Below are 8538 nucleotides of genomic sequence, written 5' to 3'. Positions count from 1 at the left end.
AAGTGCTGGGGTGGATACAAGCAAATCGGGTTGGACACATCCCCTGCCCCAAGTGGGGTTCATAGTCTCAATCCCCATTTTACATATGAGAAGCAGCATGGCTCAGTGGAAAGAGCATGGGCTTTGGAGTCAGAGGTCATGGGTTCAAATCCCGGCTCTGCCAGTTGTCAGCTGTGACTTTGGGCAAGTCACTTAACTTCTCTGGGCCTCAGTTACCTCATCTGTAAAATGGGGATTAAGACTGTGAGCCCCCCATGGGACAACCTGATCACCTTGTAACCTCCCCGGCACTTAGAACAGTGCTTTGCACATAGTAAGCTCTTAATAAATGCCATCATCATCATCATCATGAGGTAACTGAGGCACAGAGAAGTGAAGTGACTTGTCCAAGGTCACAAAGCCGACATGTGGCAGAGCCGGGATTAGAATCCATGACCATCTGACTCTCAGGCCTGTGCTCTATCCACTATACCAGGAATGCTTACTGTGTGCAGAGCACTGGACTAAGAACATGGGAGAGTACACTATAACAGAGTTGGTAAACCTGTTTCCATCCCCACTATGAGCTTACAGTCTAGAGGGGGAGACAGACATTAATATGAACAAATAAATTATGGATATATACCTAAGTGCTGTGGGGCTGAGGAAGGCGTAAATGCAGATACAAATCCAAGTGCAAGGGTGATACAGACAGGAGTGGCAGAAGAGGAAATGAGGACTTAGTCTGGGTAGGCCTCTTGGAGGAGATGTGCTTTCAAAATGGGGATTAAAGTTATGAGCTCCATGTGGGACATGAACCGTATCCAACCCAATTATCATGTATCTACCTCAGTGTTTAGTACAGTGCCTGGCACATAGGAAGCACTAAGAAGTACTATAAGAAAAAAAGAAAAAAAATGTCATTTCACTTCTCTGTGGCCCAGTTTTTTCAACTACAAAATGGAGATAGAATACCTATTATCCCTCCTCCCTCCCAGACTGTGAGCCCCTTGTCGAACTTGTATCTACCTCAGCACTTAGAATGATGCTTGGCACATAGTAAGTGCTTAACAAGTACCATACTTCTGTTGTTATTGTATTATTTGAGTTCCATCCCCATGCAACTCTTTCATTCCATTCATTGCCACGCCTTGGAGGTTGAAAAAACGGAAGGGAAAAGAAAATCACAGAAGTTCGTCCTCAGGTAGGAGAATCCAGCAAAAAACCATATGGATATAAAAGGGAAACAGATGGACTCTCTGACTAAACCACATCATATAAGTTTATGAGTCAGGCAGGTGCTTTTTCCTGCTGCTTTATAGTGATGTCTTAAGGATTTCCCTTTTGATATACGAGGGAGGGCGAATCATCAGCTGAGCCCGACTCTATCAGAGGGTGATCCAAAAGTAAATCACTAGAAAGCAGCGGGGGAGTCTACTGCCTAGGCCCCGGCTCTCCAGATATTCTTTTGTTATCCATCATTCCGGTAATGTTCTTAAGATATTATGCTGGAAAAAAGCAAACAGAAGAAAAAGGTCAACTACAAATAGTCAAAATGAAATAGCCTGTTGCCTCCCTGGGGTGGTAGGGCAGTAAGGGGAAATGGAATACAAGATTTAAATGATGGGATAGTGCTCCATGGCATCAAGAGAAGCAGCCTGGTGAAGTGTATAGAGCACGGGCCCGGGATTCAGAAGGTCAGGGGTTCTAATCCCGTCTCTGCCACTTGTCTGCTTTGTGGCCTTGGGCAAGTCACTTCACTCCTCTGGGCCTCAGTTACCTCTTCTGTAAAACGGGGATTGAGGCTGTGTCTGACCTGACACATAGTAAGCACTTGAGTACTACAATTATTATCAAGAGACAACCTCAGTGTGTGTGGAGGTGGTGAGGGGAGGGAATTTGGATCCTCTCCTCTCTCTGGCTATCTCCTCAGCATCCAACTCTTCTGAATTTAGTAGGGCTTTGAAGATGGGGGGAGTGACCGCCTCGGGTATGAAGTTGGAAGGAAGTCCAAACCAGGTGGGGTGAGAGCAAGGGGTCAATGATGAGAGAGGCAAGGTTGTGGCACAGGGTCATGCTATTCAGTCGGTCAGTTGTATTTATTGAGTGCTTACTGTGAGCAGAGCACTGTACTAAGCTCCTGGAAGAGTACAGTGTAACAATAAACAGACACATACCCTGCCCCAGACTAGCTCAAAGTCTAAAAGAGCGATGGTGGATCCAGTAGGATTTGACAACTTGACTGGGTTGAATGAGAGAGTTGTATGGAAAGAGAACAGGCCTGGAAATCAGGAGATCTGGGTTCTAATCCCCTCCCTGCCACAGCCTGAACTTGGGCTGGTTGCTTAAGTGCTCTGGGGCTCCATTTCCTCTCCTGTAAAGTGGGGCTTAAATACCTGTTCCCCCTCCCTTGTAAGCCATGTGGGAGAGCAGCTGAATCTGACTTATCTTGTAGCTATCCCAGTACGTGGCACAAGGAAAGTGCTGAACAGACACCACAACAAGCATTATTATTATTGTTATTATTATCATCATTATTATGGTGACAAGGTTTTGACGTGTGGCAGTGATGGGATAGTTTGCGGAGGAAGATGAACTATAATAACTGTATTCTTAGTAAGATTAAAGTCTGATCAAGAAAATGGCTGGCAGGGGGCTTGGAAGGGTATACATACCTATCTGTAATTTCATTTAATATCAATCAATTGTTTTTATTAAATGCTTACTACGTGCAGAACACTGTATTAAGTACTTGGAAGAGTACATAAACAGAATTAGCAGACACGTTCCTTCTAGACTGTAAGCTTCTAGTGGGCAGGGAAAGTGTCTGCCAACTCTGTTATATTGTACTCTCCCAAGCGCTTAGTCAGTGCTCTGCATATAGAAAGTGCTCAGTAAATACCATTGATTGATTGATAGTTTTGGCAAGGCCAGAGTGGCTGCCTTGGCTTAGAATCTTGTAGTCACTGTGGTGGCCCTGGTGATTGCACTTAATGTTGGTGGCGGAGGGGCCTTCCAGATATTGGGCCATATATATACTTAGTACATGATGTAATTCCAGACATTACATATTGTGGGTTTGCTGTGTAGACTGTTCTAGACTATAGAAGCAGCATGGCATAGTGGATAGAATACAGGCTTGGGAGTCAGAAGGTCCTGAGTTGTAATCGTAGCTCCGCAACTTGTCTGCTGCGTGACCTTGGGTAAGTCTCTTCACTTCTCTGAGCCTCAGTTACCTCATATGTTAAGTGTGGATTGAGTCTGTGAGCCCTATGTGGGATAGGGACAATGTCCAACCTGATTAGCTCGTATCTACCCCACCGCCTAGTATTGTGCTGGGCACAAAGTAAATGCTTAGCAAATACCATTAAAGAGTTCTTAGTGGGCTCTGAATAAATGTTATTTATATTACTAACGGAAAGAAAAATGAATCTATTTGACTGTAAGCTTGTCCTTTTTTGAGAGTAATTTGTTCTTCTTGGCTGGTATGGTATTTGTATTTCCTGAACGTCTACTGGGTGTGACACAGCATGGCTCAGTGGAAAGAGCCTGGGCTTTGGAGTCAGAGGTCATGGGTTCAAATCCCGGCTCCTCCAATGGTCAGCTGTGTGACTTTGGGCAAGTCACTTAACTTCTCTGTGCCTCAGTAACCTCATCTGTAAAATGGGGATAAAGACTGTGAGCCCCACGTGGGACAACCTGATCATGATGTAACCTCCCCAGTGCTTAGAACAGTGCTTTGCACATAGTAAGTGCTTAATAAATGCCATTATTATTATTATTATTATTATTCACTTGGGAAAGTGTCACAGGAACTATGAATGTGCTCTTTGCCCACAAGGAGCTTATGATCAAATGGGTTTACTAGCCAATGAAATTGCAATCCACTCCAACAAATGAACAATATTAAAGGTAAGAAAAATGGCAGATTCAATGCCCTCTTTGTGGATTTTTCCCTCCTTTAGCATAGCTGTAGAGTGCTCCTTCTGACCATTATAAACCATCAGAAACATTACTGAGTGTCCCTGAATGCCCCCTCCCCACCGAAGTCCCTGCATCCCAGAAAAATAATAACAATGGTATTTGTTAAGTGCTTACTGTGTGCCTAGCAATGTTCTAAGTTCTGGGGCAGATACAAGGTTATTAGGTTGTCCCATGTGGGGCTCACAGTCTTGGTCCCCATTTAACACACGAGGTAACTGAGGCATAGAGAAGTTGTGACTTACCCTAAGTCACACAGCCGACAAGTGGCAGAGCTGGGATTTGAACTGGAATCATTTGATCAATCCCGGTTTTTCTTACCCCTTGGACTTTCAGAGACTCCCAGTTGGAGACAAGGAGCTGGAAGCTTTGACTTCCACTTGCTCAACAGTGCACTGACCAAAGATGCACAAATGGACAACGAATTAGAAAATCACATTCCCCTCCAAATGTCCTGCGGGAGAGATAACACAAGATGAAGCGGTCAGCTTCGGATCAAGTTAACTTCTCCCAAATGGTGGACATTGGTCACCTGTTATCGGCCATAGGTGATGTGAGTTAGCCTTCCAAATAGGAGAATCAGTGATCGCTTTCAGCTTTTTATAGCCAGTGATGGTCTTCGGCTAGGGATAAGGTTTCCTGGACCAGGCTGATGTAGGACTCTAGCTTCCCTTCTCATCTTTCCGACTTTGCAACCCATAATGCCTTGTAGGGTGGTTGGTGTGAGTTCTTCCAAGGCATAGTCTTTGCAGGTATCTGATGCCTAGCGCTTAGTACAGTGCTGTGCATACCGTAAGTTCTCAATCATATTTATTGAGTGCTTATTGTGTGCAGAGCACTATACTAAATGCTTGGCTGAGTAAACTATAACAATATAAAAGACACATTCTCTGTCCCCAGAATGAGCTTACTGTCTACTATTTATTGCTTGATTGATTCTAGATGTAAGGTATCTGTCATCTTGAGGCAGACTGGAGAGTTCTTATGCCCTAGAGGTGCCTTTGCAGGTTAACTGGAGTCAGTCAATCAATCAAATGTACTGAGCACTTATTGTATGCAGGGCACTATACTAAGCACTTAGTTCAGTATCACTTTCCATTGTCCATCTCCCCGGCTGGAACTGTAAGCTCTTAGAGGATAGGGATCATGTCTACTAACTCTGTTGTAGTCTCCCAAGTGCTTAGAACGGCATTTGCTCTGCAAACCATCTGGTCTTGTCTTATGGTGTCGAATCTGCTCCAACCCATAGCCACTCCATGGACCCATCTCTCCCAGAACGCCCCACTCTTCATCTGCATTCATTTTGGTAGTGTATCTATAGAGTTGTCTTGGAAGAAATACAGAAGTGGTTTACTGCTGCCTATTTCTTTGCAATAAACTCGAGTCTCTGCCCTTGACTCTCTCCCGTGCCGCTGCTGCCCAGCACAGGTGAGTTTTGACTTGTAGCAGAGTGCCTTCCACTCGCTAACCACTGGCCAAGCTAGGAATGGAATGGGTATGCCTCTGCTTGACTCTCACTCCCATACACGAGACTGGTAGAGTACCGGAAACTCTTCAGGTGTGATCCTGAGAGGGATCTGCAAACCATAGACACGTGATAAATATTGATTGATCAATTTCCTAACAGGCAGCTGCCTGTCTGTAGTTCCGGGAACAGAGATAAGGGAGGTGAGTTAATGGCCAGATTGAGGAGCACTCTCTCTTCTCCAATCTAGAGGTTTCTTGATGTATTTGTGTTATATCCTCTCAGGTCATAGTTCTTCCTCCTGCTCCTGCTATTTGTATATCATTCGGGACCATCTTCCCCTTTAGCAGGTAAGCTCTCTGAGGGCAGGGAATGTGTGTGTTGCTTCTGCTGTACTCTCATGAACATCTGATAGAGTGCCTCACACTCCATTGGCATCCAAAACGTACCATTAGACTGTCCCTGACTATCCTGCCCTTATATCTCAACCAACGCCCTTAACCCTTCCTTCAAAATTCAATCCATCAGATTGATCGTATTCATTGAGCACTGCAGTGGTTGCTTGTCCAACTCCCTGTCAAGCAAAAACTCGTCACCAATGGCTTTACAGCCCTCAATCACCTCGCCCCCTCCTACTTCAGCTCACTACTCTCCTACTACAATCCAAGCCACAAACTTTGCTCCTCCAATGCTAACCTTCTCACTGGACCTGTGTTTTGCCACTGACCCCTGGCCTACATCCTGCCTCTGGCCTGAAAAGCCCTCCCTCCTGAAATCCAACAGACTATTACTCTCCCCTGCCTCAAAGCCTTATTGAAGGCACATCTCCTCCAGGAGGCCTTCCCTGACTAAGCCCCCTTTTCCTCTTCTCCCACTCCCTTCTTCATCACCCTGACTTGCTCCCGTTGTTCATCCCCCCCCCTCCCAGTCCCATAGCACTTCTGTTCATATCTGTCATTTATTTATGTATCTTAATTGTCTGTTTCCTCCTCTTAGACTGAAGCTCATTATGGTCAGGGAATGTGCTGTCTATTGTTATATTGTTATTCTCCTAAGTGCTACTACAGAGCTCTGCACACATTAAGCACTCAGTAAGTATGATTGAATTGAATACATGAACGAACTGCGGCAAGGCAGTGTACTAAGCGCTTGGGAGAGTCCAATATAACAGTTGGTAATAATAATAATAATAATAATGGCATTTATTAAGCGCTTACTATGTGCAAAGCACTGTTCTAAGCACTGGGAGGATACAAGGTGATGAGGTTGTCCCACGTGGGGCTCACAGTCTTCATCCCCATTTTACAGATGAGGGAACTGAAGCCCAGAGAAGTTAAGTGACTTGCCCAAAGTCACACAGCTGACAAGTGGTGGACACTTTCCTTTAGACTCCAAGCTCCTTGTGGGCAGGGAAAGTGTCTGTTATATTGTTGTACTCTCCCAAGCACTTACTACAGTGCTCTGCACACAGTAAGCACACAATAAATATGATTGACCGACCGACTGACTGACTGCCCACAACGAATTTGCAGTCTAGAGGAGGAGCTTACAGTTTATCAGAGCCTCAAAGGCTTTCCTTCTTGGGGAAAACATCATTTACCCGCTAGAGCCGGCCAACCTCATCCCTCCAAGAGACCTGTCTCAGCTCAGTCACTGTTTAGCCACTACCGGCTCCCTTAGTGTCACCTCAGATCAGCAGCGGTGGTCTTTATGGTGAGAATAGGGGCCCAAGCTCCCCTGCAATTCTATTTAGGCCGTTGGCTGCCTCCAACACACAATCAGATTAGGAGCCCCCCGTGCTGACACGCTGACAGGTTGGGCTTGTTGGGTATCAAGTTAAGTGTGCAATTTATCAGAGCACAAATGCAGCCGACTGCCGCTGCAGTGGAATCTCAGATGGGGTTGCCTAGCAACGCAGCCTGGCTTCGCTTTGCTGCATTTCTATGAGGTGTGAAAGTGCAAAAGCAAATAGGAAGTGCGGCGAAAGATTTATCTAGCTGAGGGAGATGGAGCCCTGATGTTCTACACAAGTGCACATGCCTGTTCACGAGAGGCAGTGTGACCTAGTGGAAAGGGCACAGATCTGGGAGTTGGGAGACTTGGGTTTCGATCCCGTGGCTGCCACTTGCCTGCTGTGACCTCGGTCAAGTCATTTAACTTCCTCTGGGCCTCAGTTTCTCCTCTCTGAAGTGGGGACTCATTCATTCATTCGGTCGTATTTGTTGAGTGCTTACTGTGTGCAGAGCATTGTACTAAGCGCTTCGGAGAGTATGATACAACAATAAACAGTCACAGTTCCTGCCCACAGCGAGCCTACAGTCTAGAGGGGGTCTTGTCTTGTGCCTTTGTCATCTCCGACCCATAGCGACATCACGGACACATTTCGCCCAGAATGCCGCACCTTCATCTGCAGTCATTCTGGTAGTGCATCCATAGAGTTTTTTTGTTAAAAGTACGGAAGTGGTTTACCATTGCCTCCTTCTGTGCACTAAACCTGAGTCTCCGCCTGTGACTCTCTCCCATGCCACTGCTGCCACCACAGGGGAGTTTTCACTTGTAGCAGATTGCCTTCCACTCACTAGCCATTGGCCAAGCTAGGAGTGGAATGGAAAGGCCTCTGCTTGACTCTCCCTCCTGTAGTCGAGACTGGTAGAGGACTGGAAATTCTCCAGGTGCGACCGTGAGAGGGGGGCTAGAGGAGGAGATAGACATTAATAAAAATAAATAAATTACACATATGGACGTAAGTGCCGCGGGGCTGGGAAGGGGGATGAAAAAAGGGAGCAAGTCAGGTTGATGTAGAAGGGAGTGGGGAAAAGAGGAAAGGAGGGCTTAGTTAGGGAAGGCCTCTTGGAGGAAATGTGCCTTCAGTAAGGATTTGAAGTAGGGGAGAGAAATTGTGTGTCTCCCTCCCCTAAAGATTGTGACTCCCATGGACACAGGGACTGTGCCTGATCTGATTATCTTTGTATCTACCTCAGTGGTTAGTAGAGCACTTGGCACAGAGTAAGAGGTTAAGAAATTCAATTATGATGATCTTGGATGACCTACATCATGGTAGAAGAGAAGATGTTTTCTCATCATATTAGCTCATTGAGGACAGGGATTGTGTG

General features: G+C 45.8%; 2 non-coding genes across 2 annotated transcripts; both read right to left on the bottom strand.

The window, feature by feature from the left end:
• Positions 1 to 5398: 5398 nt before the first annotated feature.
• Positions 5399 to 5536, bottom strand: LOC119943018. The gene has a single exon (XR_005455505.1). It is a non-coding gene; the product is annotated as a small nucleolar RNA SNORA7 (small nucleolar RNA).
• A 2441-nt stretch (positions 5537 to 7977) lies between these two features.
• LOC119943003 lies at positions 7978 to 8115 on the bottom strand. The gene has a single exon (XR_005455492.1). It is a non-coding gene; the product is annotated as a small nucleolar RNA SNORA7 (small nucleolar RNA).
• Between the last annotated feature and the right edge of the window lie 423 nt (positions 8116 to 8538).

Source organism: Tachyglossus aculeatus, chromosome 21 (assembly GCF_015852505.1).
Source record: "Tachyglossus aculeatus isolate mTacAcu1 chromosome 21, mTacAcu1.pri, whole genome shotgun sequence".
NCBI lineage: Eukaryota > Metazoa > Chordata > Mammalia > Monotremata > Tachyglossidae > Tachyglossus > Tachyglossus aculeatus.
Note: the sequence above shows the minus strand (reverse complement) of the source record. Positions and strands in the feature narration are given on the sequence as shown.